Source organism: Spermophilus citellus (assembly GCF_964194105.1).
Source record: "Spermophilus citellus genome assembly, chromosome: 1".
In the NCBI taxonomy this organism is placed as follows: domain Eukaryota; kingdom Metazoa; phylum Chordata; class Mammalia; order Rodentia; family Sciuridae; genus Spermophilus; species Spermophilus citellus.
In genome coordinates, this window is record NC_138182.1 from 184,152,076 (window position 1) to 184,166,996 (window position 14,921).

At 40.4% G+C, this 14,921-nt stretch overlaps 1 protein-coding gene across 2 annotated transcripts in view; it reads left to right on the top strand.

Moving 5' to 3' along the window:
* Positions 1 to 14,921, top strand: part of PPP2R2B (protein phosphatase 2 regulatory subunit Bbeta) — a 436,743-nt gene that overhangs the window by 32,512 nt on the left and 389,310 nt on the right. The gene's annotated exons all lie outside the window — the stretch shown is intronic.

Sequence of the window (14,921 nt, forward strand, 5' to 3'; positions counted from 1 at the left end):
CCCCAGGAATCCCAGCTCTTAAGTTTTCTAGGTGAATCTTCTGTGAGTCAGAGGCGGGAACTAAACAGCCAGTCGTGGAATGTACTAAAAGCTGGAGGGAAGAGCTCTAGGGCGAAAGTATAGCACAGTTGGATCCCTCTGAAATGGCAGAGGAAAAACCTGCAACTAAAGGAGGTTGTTGTTGGTCAAGGTTTCTGATGTCTGGCAGAAAACTGGCTGTCCTGGGAAGAAGGTCATCCATCATCAGCCACTCAGGCATTCAATGAAACTGTGGAGCATTTGTGTGCTTCAAGGGTAGCTGTTCAAGATTTTATGTTCAGATATTGATCAAAATATCTACTTAATATAAAGTCATTCAATTTCTTAGACTTTAAATTTGTCATCTATAAAAAGGGTGATAAAAAAGAAGTACGCACAGATCAAACAGTTGCTTTGCAGTAAATGTGATAATTCACACCAAGTATATAGTGTGGTACTCAGTGCAAATTAGGAGCTCAGTAAAAATGAAATGTTATTGTGAATACCCTTTATGTTAGTGGAGGCCCCAGAAATCACCTCTTGGCCTGTGTGGTTTGACACAGTGTGTTAAAGGGAAGATTCCTAGGCCAAGAGTATAGAGACACTTAGGTTCTGTTCTCTTCTGACATCACTGTCCCCCAGGAAATTGACTCATTCTGCTGTGCCTAGGAATCTGACAGGAATGCATTAAAACTGATTGCTATAGTTCAGATCTGGAATTTCCACCAAAGGCTAAAGGCCTGGTCCTCTGCCCATGACACTATTGAGAAGTGGTTGAAACCTTACAAGGTGGGGCCTAACAGTGAAATTGTGCATCTTTTAAAAATGTGGAATCAGTCCTTTCCCGAGGAGCATTGACTAATGAAAATATTTTGTACTTGAAAATGAGGTAGAGCTTAGTGGCAGGTTTTAGGTCTCTGGGGGTATTGAAGGGGCTAACGGAATCCTCAGCCCCTTCCTCTTCCTGCATTTTGTGGACAAGTACTTGAGATTGGACTCAGGGGCACTCAACCACTGAGCCACATCCCCAGCCCTTTTTTGTATTTTATTTAGAGAGAGGATCTCACTGAGTTGCTTAGTGCCTCACTTTTGCTGAGGCTGGCTTTGAACTCAGGATCCTCCTACCTCAGTCTCCTGAGCCACTAGGATTACAGGTATGCACCACCGCACCCAGCTTTCTACATTTCTCTTCCCAGCCACAAGGTAAGCTATTTTGCCAACTGCACAATGATCAGCTGTGCTGCCTCAGAACCAAAAGCAACAGCACAAATGGACTATGGTCTAAAACCTCCAAAATTGTGAGGCAAAATAACACTGTTGCCTTTATCAGTTGATCATATCAAGCATTTGTTCCAGTAATGAAAAGCTAACACCCTGGTGGTGCTGATGTTGGCAGGAAACAGGGAAGAGAGAAAATAATGTTTAATAAAAGCCCACCGGGACCAGGCAATCCCCGTGTGTTACCACCTGGAGCTCATTAGCACAACAATCCTGCCTGATATGACCCACAATTTACAGGTAAAAATACTGAGGGAGGACTGTTGCTATGAAATATTGAGTTGGAAATGCCTTTAGCCTTGACTCAGATAAACTGGAATTCCAGCTATCACTCACAGTTATTTATCCTCTGGGTGTCTATTTTTCAACTTTAAAATGGAAGTAAAACCTGGGCTATGAAATCCCAGATACTCATGAGGCTGAGGCAGAGGGGTCACAAGTCTGAGTCTAGCCTGGGCAACCTGGTGACACCCTGTGTCAAATTTTTAAAAATGAATAAAAAATAAATTTAAAAGGCCTGGGAATATAGCTCAATGGTGGAGCACTTGCCTAGCATGCATATAGCCCTAGATTCAATCTCCAGTCCACCAGCTCCAAAATAAGGAGAAGAAGTAATAATGTTTCCTTTTCATGCATAAAGTTGAAGATCATTGAGTGGAATGTGCCGGGAGGCCACTAATTGGTAGTATCTGTACTTACTCTGATGGTGCGTTTGTCCAAGTCTTACCAATGGCAACACTAGTACTGTCCAGTTGCACATCCTGGGTTCCTCCCACTTCACCCTGCCCCCATCAAAAGAAGCTTTTGTTTCTATTCTTTGATTCTTTCAACCTATGTCACTTTTACTAGTGTTTGCCGGTAACACACACTGGTCAGTGTTGTTTTGATTTGTGTTTCTGGACCCATATTTTGCCTTTTGTACTTGTGCCCCTAGGCAATTCCTTCCTTTGGACTCAATTTTATAAATCTAATAGAAAAATCACCAACAGTGAAGTCATTGCCATCGTTAGAGAGTCGGGCCCATTAGTTTTCTGAGTCATTGTTTCTTCACAGGCAGATGGAGCTGGAGGAAAAGATGGGCTCAGATGGTCACAGCCTTTATCTTCACAAGTGTCTGCAAAAGCAGTTAGTAGGAAGAGCAAACCAGAGGTAAATAAATATGTGGCTTTAAGGATGGACAGGAAAAGCCTGCTCCAGATCCTATTGTTGATTCAGGAAAATGTCACGGTTCTGGAAATATTTTGGGAAAATAATCAGTGGCCAGTGAAACTGTTTGCAAGTTATTCATTCACTTATTCATTTATTCAAAAATTACAAGCACACATAAAGAATAGCTTTGTGACGTATCACATGTCAGCTGGGCAATGGTTTCTGCCACTACAGAAGGCAAATAAATTAATAAATGAGTTGTATGCTGTGACAAGGAGTGCAGTAATAAGGACTGGCATTAGGACCGGTGCGTGGTGAACAGGGAACTCAGGCAAGCTTCCCTGAGAAAGTCATTGGGCTGAGATCTCAAGGATACATAGAGCTTCACTAGCTAAAAAAGAGAGAGAATTTTTCAGGGCAAGGAGAATGTTTGCAGGCTCAGTCAGCAAAGGGTCAAGGTAAATCAAGACTCTGAAGGAAAGCCAGTGTGGATGAAGCTCAGAGACCAAGAAGGAGGGCAGAGGAGAAGGAGACTCTGGAGCCCTGTGGCCTCTTTGCCTTGAATTACGGAGCTTGGTCTTAAACCAAAGAGCAACTGAAAATTATGTTGGTATATAAATTTGAAAGAACACTGGTCATATTTGCAGCATTAGAGATTTTTCTGACTGCTATGAAAAGAATAGATTAGAAGGGCTAAGAGCAGATGGAAACATCTGAAGGAGTAAGGTATGCAAAAAGGAGAATATGTAGTCTTTAAAAAGAGTCACTAGAGTTTCCTTAGACTCGACTTCTAGATGGTTCTATGTGTGCCCCAAATTCCAAAGTGTTTATCTGCCACTGTGTCTGAATAGCAGTCTTATGAACACGGAAACCTGACCATTGCCTCGACATTCAGACTGAGACAATTTTATTCTCAATGAACAATGGCAGGAGCACATTCTGCTCTGTTTGGAAGAGGCAGTAAACATTACAGACTGTGCACTTGCAAAGCATAATATTTAGAAGGAAAAGAAAGGCTGAACCACCCAGCATGTTTTCGTGTTATGTTTATTCAGCAAGATATAGCTGCTGCGTCAAAGCCTCTAGATGGAATTGCATGTGTGCTCAGCTGTGCATATTCATATACAAGCAGTAAGGTGGCCCTCCTAGGGGAGAGTAGAAAGTCAGTCTTACAAGCAAAGGTTAGAAAGCCATTTCTACCTTAACTAGTACACCCTCTTTCCACGGTCCTTTAACACAGATGGCAGGATGTCTAAGCATGTGGGTGAGAACCCCAAGTGTAAAATCATGCAGGAGCTAAACAGGTATCATTTACTAAAAAATAATGTATGATACTGGCTGTTGGGATTTCATCAGTTCCAGCCCTGTCTAACAGGAAAATGGTTCAGTTTGAGAGAGACAAGAGACTGAGCAAGAAGGCAAACAAAGCCAACACAGGGTTTCAAGCCTCCAATTCTATCCCACTGGAAGGGAGTGTAGAATTTCTGTTTAGAAGACTTCTAAAACCCTCTAGTTCAGCCCTTCCCAGCATCCCTGAAACCCCCTGCACAATGTTCTTGACAAGACAGCAATGAAGAACTCAATCCTTCCCCAGCCTGACCATACTGCTACTCCCAGGCCTTTAAAATTCAGCTAAAATCTACTTCTTAGAACTATTGAGTAAGAAATATTTTACACATGACAACTTCACACTCTATATCACCTAAAGAGTTCAATCTCCTCTAAGTTGCCTCTGTGACTTCACCTTCAGTCACTATGATATTTAGGAGTGTTTAGATGCCACACCCTGTTCCAACAGGTTCACTTTATTAGCTCATTTAGGTTCTTACAACAACCCCCATTTTGCAGATGTGGGCACTGAAACCCAGAAAGACAATGTGCTCAAAGTCACATAGTTAATGAGTAGCAGGAATGGGATTTGTACCCAGAGAGGCTGGCTTCAGGGTGTAGTTCTCCTTACCCTGATGTGGGGGAGCTTTCCTATCACAGTCTTACACTTGAATGTAACATGAATTCGAATTGGAACGCCCTTGTCCAACTGACTACCTCTAACTAAATTTCTATTTCTTTATCTATAAGATGATGACCACAAACCTTACACTTGTGCTGTTGAAAAAATAAAATTTTTAAACATATGTAAAGCAGCAGCATGGTGCTTCACACATAGTAGGCACTCAGTTGAGACTAAGTGAATGTGTGCATGAATACAGCAGCCCTACACCACTGTATTAAGTGGCTTGGGTTGTCATAGCAAAATGCCAGAGTCTGGGTACATAAACAACATTCATTTGCCCACCATTCTGGAGACTAGATATCAGAGATTCAGGTGCAGTTGGTTCCTGGCAAAGCCTCTCCTTTCCATCTCTAGTTGGCCACCTTCTCCCTGTGGTGTCCTCGCCTGGCATTTCCTCTTTGAGCACACATTCTTGGTGTATTTTCTTAAAAGTGCCATTGGATCAGAGGCCCACCCTGCCATGACCTCATCTCACTTTAATTACCTCCAACAAGGCCCTGTCTCCAAACATCCATCCTAGGGGTTAGTGCTTTGACCTGCAAATGTGCAGAGGGACACATTTCAGTCCACTTGACTCTTCACTAGCAAAGCTTTCTTACTCTGCCCCAATTCCCAAGCAAAATATCTATTTTTAGGTTGCCCTTAAGAGAGCAGCCAGGAACAGGGAGTTAGAACATAAATGAAGGACTGTAGACTGGGATCAGAACACAGGTATAATACCATCAGGTCCTACCAACCCAGGCTCCATAGTGTTCTGCAGCCTAGAAATCAAGTAAAGAATCCATGAGTTCTGGCTGTCCCAGCCAGCGCCCTACCAATGGCTTGCCATTTCACTCAGGAGAATCTAAAGTCTGTCCTTGCCTATGAGCCCTAGGTGGTCTGTGCCCTGCTGTCTCCTCCCACTTTCCTCCTCACTCAGGTGATTCCATCTGCACTGGCCTGGCTGCATGCACCACCCCTTCCCTCTCCAGGGTCTCCGTCCTTGGTCCTTCCCTCTGCATGGAATGTTCTTCCCCCAGCTGCATGGTTTTTTCCTTCACCTCTTTTAAGTCTTCACACAAAAATCATTTTTCACATAGGCCTTCCTACCTCTGTGAGTGAAAGAAGAGCACTCCTCGCCATCACTTTCCCTCTTTCACTTTGTAGATTATCTTATGCTTGATACGGTGTAGATTTACACTTGTGGATTGTTGGTTCCCCTCACTAGACCGAAGTTCCATGAGAGCAGGCCCCTAGTGCTTTTCTCATTGTATCTGTACCTAGGAGGTGAGTGATAACATCTGTGTTGAACAAATGAAGCAATAACCGTGGGGAGTAGCTGCAGCACCCAAGTGGAGTTAGACGTTTTGGGGTGCCTTCCTCAGCCTAGTGTCATCGAGCATACATAAGAATCAGCAACAGTGCCTGGTTTAAAATGCAGATGTGAGCACTCAACCCTCTCTAAAATTCTGAATCAGTAGATTCAGAGCTCAAGAAACATTTTTAAGCACCATTTAAGAAAGGAACCACAAGTGTAATACTTCACATTGTCCATCCAGGTGTGTAAGTCTATGTGACTCTGGAGGTTGAGGCAGAAGGGTTATGAATTTCAGGTTAGCCTCAATTTAGCAAGAAACTTAGTGAGACTCTATCTCAAAATAAAAAAGGGACTGGCTAGGGATATAGCTCTGGGGTAGAGCACCTCTGGGCTCAACTCCCAGAATGGAAGGAAGGAAGGAAGGAAGGGAGGGAGGGAGGGAGGGAGGAAGGAAGGAAGGAAGGAAGGATTGTCCTAAGATGACAAAAAAAAGAAAAAGGAGATGACACCACTAAAAAGAATACTTTCATGGTATCCCTCCACCAACCATATCTACTCCAAGGTGTGGGAAATCTAGACTTAGCGTCAGGGAGTGATGGTGCTGGGAAAAGGAGGATAAGTTTTGATATTTATATGCACCCTGTCTCTCCATCTCAGAGAGCACAGTGTGGACCTACTAAAGACAGAGCCTTCGAGGCAAACTCAGAAACCAAGGGCAGCCTGAATTTCCTCCCTCGCCTGTGCACAGACCAGTTTTCTGAATGGCTGTCCATCCTGTGAATAGAGGAGGGGAGCCCATTGATCCCAGAAATTCTCATCAAACCAAAAGCCAGAACCTCAAAGCCCTGGTCAGGTCCCACCCACCGTCTTGCAGAGAGATTGGGTGAACTGCCCCAAACCACATAGCTCATTCAACTGCTGGTAATGAAAGCCGAGTTGTGGACATCTCTGTGGTGTTTCTGCCTCTGTACCCATAGAAAGCATTCTGACTATTCCTAACAATCCTGCAAATGCCTCAGTGGAAACGGTGTCCTGACCTGAGGAGAAACACTGTGGACGGGAAGAACCATGAGGAAAGAGCCTCTGTCCCCTCCAATTGCGGCCATATATCTTGATAAATCCTCAGGAGGGAACCAGCTTCCAGCTACTTTTAAATAGCTGAGTGGGGAATGTGTAATAGCACTATTATTCTACAGTTTTTAAAGGGAAGCTCATCTTTCTTTGAAATTGGCCTTATTTACATACAGAATCAGCTATTGTCTCTTATTAAGCCTTCAAGAACATTCTCTGAAGTGCTACCTTCCTCACATTGGGTACCTGACAAGGTGATTCAGTACCAGGGTGGGTACTACTTGTTTCTTCACACTATGCCCCTTAAACTCACTGAGCAGTGGGCCAGTCTGTTTAGAGGGATTTGGAGCAGTCAGATATCATCTGAACCGGTTCTTCCATTTTTCCTATTCCAGTCTCAAACATGACACTATGCCATTTCATTTTTCCCTGACTGACTGACTCAAGCTTATCCTTCTGCACCTGCTGGGAAGAGTCCCTTCCAAATCCACTTTATTTGCATCATTTCTAGTCTTATGTTTGGAAATTATAGTCTTGGCTCCTATTCAGATAAATTCAAGCCGAAATGACAAATGGAAATGGTACTATAGGTGAAGCAGTGGCCAAAGCTTTAGTTAAATTTCTCTATTGATTCTCAGAGAGGCTCTGGGAGTCGTACAAAATTGTTTTTTTGATACAACGCTGTCAGGTCAGAGCACAGAACTCAGTGAATTGATTAATGTCGGAAGCTCCCAGTGATACCAGCCTTCAATTAAAGAACCACTTGTACAGCAAGACCTGATTTTACAACATTAAAAAAAAAAGTTATCTTCCATTCTACATAGATTTTAGCATCTTAAAAGTTAGACTCCCAAGGCTTGTAACTTAACAGGGTAAGCAAATGAGATGAGGTATATAAATTATCTGGAACAGTGACTAGAGCTTAGCAGGGACTCAATAAACATGTGCTCTGTTCTACTCCTCCCACCTCTTTGTCTACAGACAGAATCCAGAGGTGGCCTATTTGTTGGTCTGCTTGTTATGTATTTCCTGAGCACCTATTATGTGTCTAGCCTGCTTCTAGGCACTGGACTCCTGTTCTATAAGACCCATGCATTCTGGTAGGAGGAGACAGACGATAAACCAGGGCAAGTATTAGATCCAAATTAAGGCAGGAACTAAAAGAGAACAAGACATAAACATGGAGATTTTGATAAAATTGATATGATGACCTTGCATATATCTACCTACAGATCTTAATAAACCTAAAAATTGGCCCTCTGCAAATGGATTTCCTAGTGGGTCTCTTTGGTAGCCCTCCAGAGCAGTCAGAACTCAGTTGTGTGAATACTGGCAAGTTTTTCTCAGGCCTCAGTTGCAGATCTCTCCTTTTTCATCTGATGCATTAATTCTGCACAGAATGGTGGAAAGATGCTGCCTGTTGTGTGATGCTCTGAAGTAGAGGTCCCTAGGGTCTGAGTCAGCAGGCCCTAGGGACACTGTTAATTCATTTGCATTTTTCTGAAGCCTCTGTGATGTACCAGGCAGATGTGAGCCTTGGGAAATTGCAATGGATGAAGCAGCCATGACCCCTGACCTTGTAGTACTTACAGACTGGTGGGGAGAAACACACAACAAGAGGAAACATCAAGAACCAGGCGCTGGGAAGAAAATGAAAATAGGATAAATGGGAAAGAGTAACTAACAGATGAAGCCATCTCTGAAAAGGTTCATTTGAGCTGAGGCTTGGCTGATGAAAAAGACCCAGCCATATAAAGAGTTCAGAGATGGACATTCCAGGCAGAGGGCCCCAGGAGCACAAAGGAGGAATAAATTTGATGTATCCAAGGAATAGAGGTGTGTGGAAAACCAAATTCTTTTGTGGTAGGGTCTGTGGACTTGTTTTTTAAAAAAAATTACATATCCCCTCAAAAAAATCCCCTCCAGAAAAAAAGTCTAAATCATTAAACATTTCAAAAAATCAGTGTATCTTAGTAACTTAACTTGGATTCTGTATCTAGAGATAGCTTATTTAACTCTGTAAGGGAATAATTTGGTTTGAGAGTCAGGCTGCTTGGATTCACTTCTAGATTCTCCACCTACAAAGTGAGTGACTTTCAGCAACTTCCTGAGTCTCTCTGTACCTCATTTGCCATAAAGGGGGAAATCTGGGCCAAGACTATTCCTGTTGCCTGGGAATCTTTTGGGGATAAAATGGGATAATGAACATAGAGTGCTTACCAGCATGTAGCAGTGCCCAAAACAAGTTTCATATTGTTAATTGATCCATCCTTTCCTCCAGAAGTTCACATATTTAATTGATTTTATTTTTTAAATACATGACAGTGGAATGCATTACAATTCTTATTACACGTATGGAGCACAATTTTTCATGTCTGTCTGTATGTAAAGTATGTTCACACCAATTCATGTCTTCATACACGTACTTTGAATAATGATGTTTATCACATTCCACCATCATTGCTAACGCCCTGCTCCCTCCCTTTCCCTCCCACCCCTCTGCCCTATCTATTCCTCCCATCCTCCCCCACCCTACCCCATTATGGGTCAGTCACCTTATATCAGAGAAAATATTCAGCATTTGATTTTGGGGATTAGCTAACTTCATTTAGCATTATTTTCTCCAACGCCATCCATTTATCTGCAAATGCCATGATTTTATTCTCTTTTATTGCTGAGTAATATTCCATTGTGTATATATGCCACTTTTTTTAATCCATTCATCTACTGAGAGGCATATAGGTTGGTTCCACAGTTTAGCTATTTTGAATTGTGCTGCTATAAACATTGATGTGGCTATGTCCCTATAGTATGCTGTTTTTAAGTCCTTTGGGTATAGACCGAAGAGAGGGGATAGCTAGATCAAATGGTGACTCCATTCCCAGTTTTCCAAGGAATCTCCATACTGCTTTCCAAATTGGCTGCACCAATTTGCAGTCCCACCAGCAATATATGAGTGTGCCTTTTTCCCACATCCTCGCCAACACTTATTGTTGTTTGTCTTCATAATAGCTGCCATTCTGACTGGAGCAAGATGATATCTTAGAGTAGTTTTGATTTGCATTTCTCTAATTTCCAGAGATGATGAACATTTTTTCATATATTTGTTAACTGATTGTATATCCTCTTCTGAAAAGTGTCTATTTCCCATAAGCTTTACAATTTGGGTGCTATAGAAATACTTGAAAAGTTTTCAATGCAATTTAGTAGCTCTGAGCCTCCTAAAATCTCCACCAAATTGATTCTGGACCCTGGACCATGCTTTCTCCAGGGAGATGATCAGGCCCACCCTATGTACATTTCCTTTCTCCTTTCCTGTTCGTTCTTAGCATGCGTCACCACGAGTCATTTTAGACATTTATGTGGTTTGTGGCTTAACCTATAAGAATGTGAACTCTGAGAATAAGAGTTTGATTGCCTTGTTCAGTAAAATATCCCCAATTCTAACAGTGTGCAAATCATAGAGATCGATAGATAGTAGAAACTGAGTTATGTCTCTACAGACTCCTAAAAATATAACAGGGAGTGGGTTTGCTAATAAATCAAAGAACCCTGGATCTAAAAATATCCCATAGAACAATTTGAGTTGCAAGCTTTTTAATGGCCCAGGAGAGCAGTGATTCTCTGGCAGGATCTAATCCCATAAAGACAAAATATCTTATTCATTTGTTACTTACACATTCACTCAACAAATATTTATTAGATCCTCATGTCATGCCAGACAGCACATTAGATGTTGGTGTACAATGGTGAATGTACCAAGTTCCTGCCCTCAGGAGAGAAGAGTCTTAACATTAATCACTCTAATTCTGAAAAACATCTTACTGGTCTCAGAAATGTCATCCTTTCCTAGGAATCTAAAGACTGGATAATAAGGAATAAAATAAAATTTGGCAATCTGCCGTGTGTAGGAAGGCAGGAAATGCTGCTCCTGGCCTGACTACCCACTCCTCACCCCACTCCTAAGGTATAAATAACTTCAAGTACAGTCCTACAAATTGGCATGCATGCACCTTTCCCCGTTGAATACAGTTCATCCCTTACCCAACACACACATACACATACACACACCGATGTAAAACTCTCATTCAGCACCCAAAACCTATCCTGATAAATTGGAGATAAAATCCCAAGCAGCACAAGGAGTGCAAGGTAGATAGGAGTAATAATTTGCCGTCTTGATACCTCTTTGCAGCATGCAGTAGTACACCCTGGGTTTGCAAGCTGCTTGTTTGCAAGACAACCTAGATTGTTGTAAAGGAAACTTTTTTAAAAGAAGCAAAGACAGCTGCTACACAAGGAAATTTCAGGCAAAGAACTGGAATAAATAAATACATATGTGTATGTACACACATTTACATATACATGCACAAATATGTGTGTTTGTTTACATATATATATATCCCAGATTCAAGGATAAGTTTCTGCCCTACTTACTTCTTTGTTTAACTATTCATTCATTTCTGGGAGCTCAGTTTCCCTCAGATCATAGTGTCAGGAATCACTCTGTCTCAAGTCCTAATGTTTAGTATCAGGCTCTTTCAGAGCAATGATCCTGCAGCCTCTGCTACTGTGATTTTCCCTAGACATACAAGTATATTTTTTCACAGAGAAACCATGTGAAAAAAAAAATGGTTTGAAGAGCTGTTTGCTGATGTGGTTAGGTTCCCAGGTTAGACTGTATGGGTTCCCCTGGTTCTTCCACAGGCTAACTGGGAAAAATTACTTAACATTTAGAGTTGAAGTGGTATTAAAAGAGCTAACTTATAGAGTGGTTAAAAAAATTACCAACACATTTCAATTGTGAAATATTTTCTGAGTTTTTTAAAACACTTACCCTCCATTGCATCTACACATTGCATCAATCTGTACACAAACTAAGCTATCACTAAATTGATACTGATTCCAATGGTAGAGCCAGGTAATTCCACTCCTAATGTTATGATGCATTTAATGAATTTTAAAGACAGGGCTAATCTTCCAAATACATAAATGTAACCATATTTATACCCTAAAATATTAATATATAAAACTAAAAATCTAAGTAGATCCATTGAATAGAAGCAAAAAATATTAAAGTACTTTGTGAAGTAATTCAGCTTGATTATATCTTCATGCTACCAAATAACCAAGTAAAAAATTAAATTTGAATCAATTATCTAGATATCTAAGCCATCCTTTGTCGTTTAGTTTGTTAGACATTTGAAATTGCATATAGAAAGTCTCTTGTTCTGCGAGTTATTTTATTTTTCTAAGATTTTTCTTAAATATTTTTTATCTTATTTCAAATTATGAACTTCTTAGAAGTATTAAATAACTTTCAACTTTGTGTATCATTTTATTTCTTGGATAATATAATAAATTGATGAGGCTAAGTCTGAAGATTAACTGATCAAGCAAAATAAGCCCTTTCTGATTTTCTTGAATGCATAGCCTTGACAGTCTATTACTTAGAGAGCTGTTCAAACAGAAGAGGAAGAAATTCACAGAGAATGGCCTGACTTTGGTCCATCCTTCCTTCTGGGAATGATGTTAAAATGAACTGAGTTCATAGTTTGGTGCCAAAATTTTATTTGTTTATCATGCTATGGAGTTGGTGCTCAGACCCCCACCCCACCCCCATCTCTGTTACCAGCACAGATTAACAAAAGTTTTGTTTAAAAAAATTAGGCATCCAAAGTCTTTATTATTATATCTGGTTCCTTGATTTCTGAAGTTCACTTGAGATAATAAAATGAAATTCTAGTTACCTTTGTGGTACTGAGAAACAAATAGAAATATTCCAAGCTCAGCTACTTCAATTACAAAGTATGGATTATAATAGGATCTAATTCAGAGGATTGATGGATAAATTTATTAGGCAATCCATCACATTGTCTGGATCCAATAAGAGATCCATCAATGCTAAATTGTTTTTGTTATGAGACATTCATAATAGTTTGGTAAGAAATGGAAGAGTACAGACAAGAGTAACTATTATGGATCTTAAACTTTACCTACTCTATTTTCCTTTTAAATTAAGGGGAGGGAAAAAAAGGACTCATTCCAAAGAAATGACATTTAGAACAATGTTGTGAGAGATTCAGAGTGTTTCCTTTCACTTACATATCTTACAAATTGTAATGAGGATCTACTATATGTCATCTATTGTTTTAAATATGAGGAAAATGATAGTGAATAAAGAAGACAATAATTTTTTTCAGCAAATAATAAAATTTTCATTATCTGCAAAAATTGTGAAGAACATATCACAGGGTCACATGATAAGGAAAGACTCAGTGGCTGATGACAGGATGTCAGGGCAGCTGGAGTCTTACTTACAAGATACAATGTCATCAGTCTTGCAAAAATGAGAGAAGGAATCTTCTAGACAGAGAATAGAAAGTAAGGGAAATTAAGCAGCAAAAAAATCACCATTGCCATGTTAATATAAGATAAAAATAAAGCAGGGCAGTGTGGTTAGGCTTAGTGAGAGGCACAGGGATGAAACCACAGTCAGTCATAAAGGAAGGTAGGGGCCAGACCATGTATGGCCTTAAAGGTGGGATGTGGAGCTTGATTTCATTCTAAGTAATAGGAAACCTTAGGAGGACTAAGGACATAATGGGTTTTTATTTTAAAATAGTTGGTTGCTTTGTGGAAAATGAATTTTAGGGGAACAGAGGCAGGATACCTTGAGAAGGCTCATAGTTGATTTGCAGGAGAGGGATAGAAGCTTGGATTTGAATAGCAGCAGAGGTAATGGAAAGAAAAGAATGGATTTGGAATCAATGGGAGATAAGGTTGATCAAACTGCTGACGAATTAGAAAAGTTTAAGTAGGAGGTCAATGAGAGGGATATAAGTGACTTCCCTACAATGAAGGGTTGATTTGCCATGTAGGCTTATAGATAGGAAGAATGAAGATGAAACTTTACCTCTCAATCTATCCACAACCTTCCCAACCACATTCTAGTCAGAAGTTGTCTGATTAAATGAGGTACAGTCTAGCCCTATTGTGTTTTTAGATTCCAGTACAAATATCTTCTCACATTCAGCACATATTTGCTCAGTATCTGTTAGTATGTTCTGGACCAAGTTATAGATGCATTTCTGTTCCAATGGAGGAAATGGACTATACAAAGTAAATGTCACAAAATATCAGACACTTACTAATAAATAAGTGAGGAACAGAATGACACGTTAATAACTGTTGGGTTGTTACAGTAGAATAGGTGTTCCCAGGGCCTCTACACAGGGAAATCAAAGCTCTGTTTGGGTAAGATTAACTTTGAGTTGTCTATCATCCATCCATGAGGTGACATCGAATAGGCCATTAAACAACAGAGTCTGAAGTCTTGTTTTTGTAGAATTAGAGGTACGAGTGGGCCTGAATGATCAATAGAGAAAAGGTAGAACTTGCAAAGGAGGCCCAGAATTAATCCCGAGAGTCCTCCAATATTTATTTATAGGTTGGACTAATGAAGAACCACCAAAGCAGATTGCAGCAGCCAGAGTAAAAACAGAACGGTGGTGTTTCTGAGTAGATGAATTAAACCCACTGCCACATCTTTCTCCTCTATAGACCTCCATTCTCATGCTCCAAGACCCCAGTGGAAATCTGAAAGTGCAGATAATACCAAACCCTATATGTACTATGTTTGCTTCCTATACATACATATCGATGATGAAGCTTAATTTATAAAATAGACAAAGTAAGAGACTAATAATGAAAAGCTAATAATAAAGTAGAACTATTATAACCATACTATTATAACTATATAACTATAATAAAAGTTGTTTAAAATAGAAATGGTTTATTTATATATAAACTATTTATTTCTGGAATTTTCCATTTAATATTTTTGGACCATGGTTGACTGGGTAAGTGAAACCACAGAATGTGAAGCCATGTATGAGGCAGGACTACTGTCTGATGAGAGTTTGGGTTAGGCCCAGGGTTGAGACTCTCCCTCTTACTGCTAATGGGGGCAGTAGCCTCAGAATTCACCCAGGCCAAGTCATCCCAAGGAGTGACTGCTTTGCTGTTGGAGGAAGGACAAGGCCCTGCATTGTGGGGCACTGATATCAGTTATGATCTTCCCACTGTTAGCCA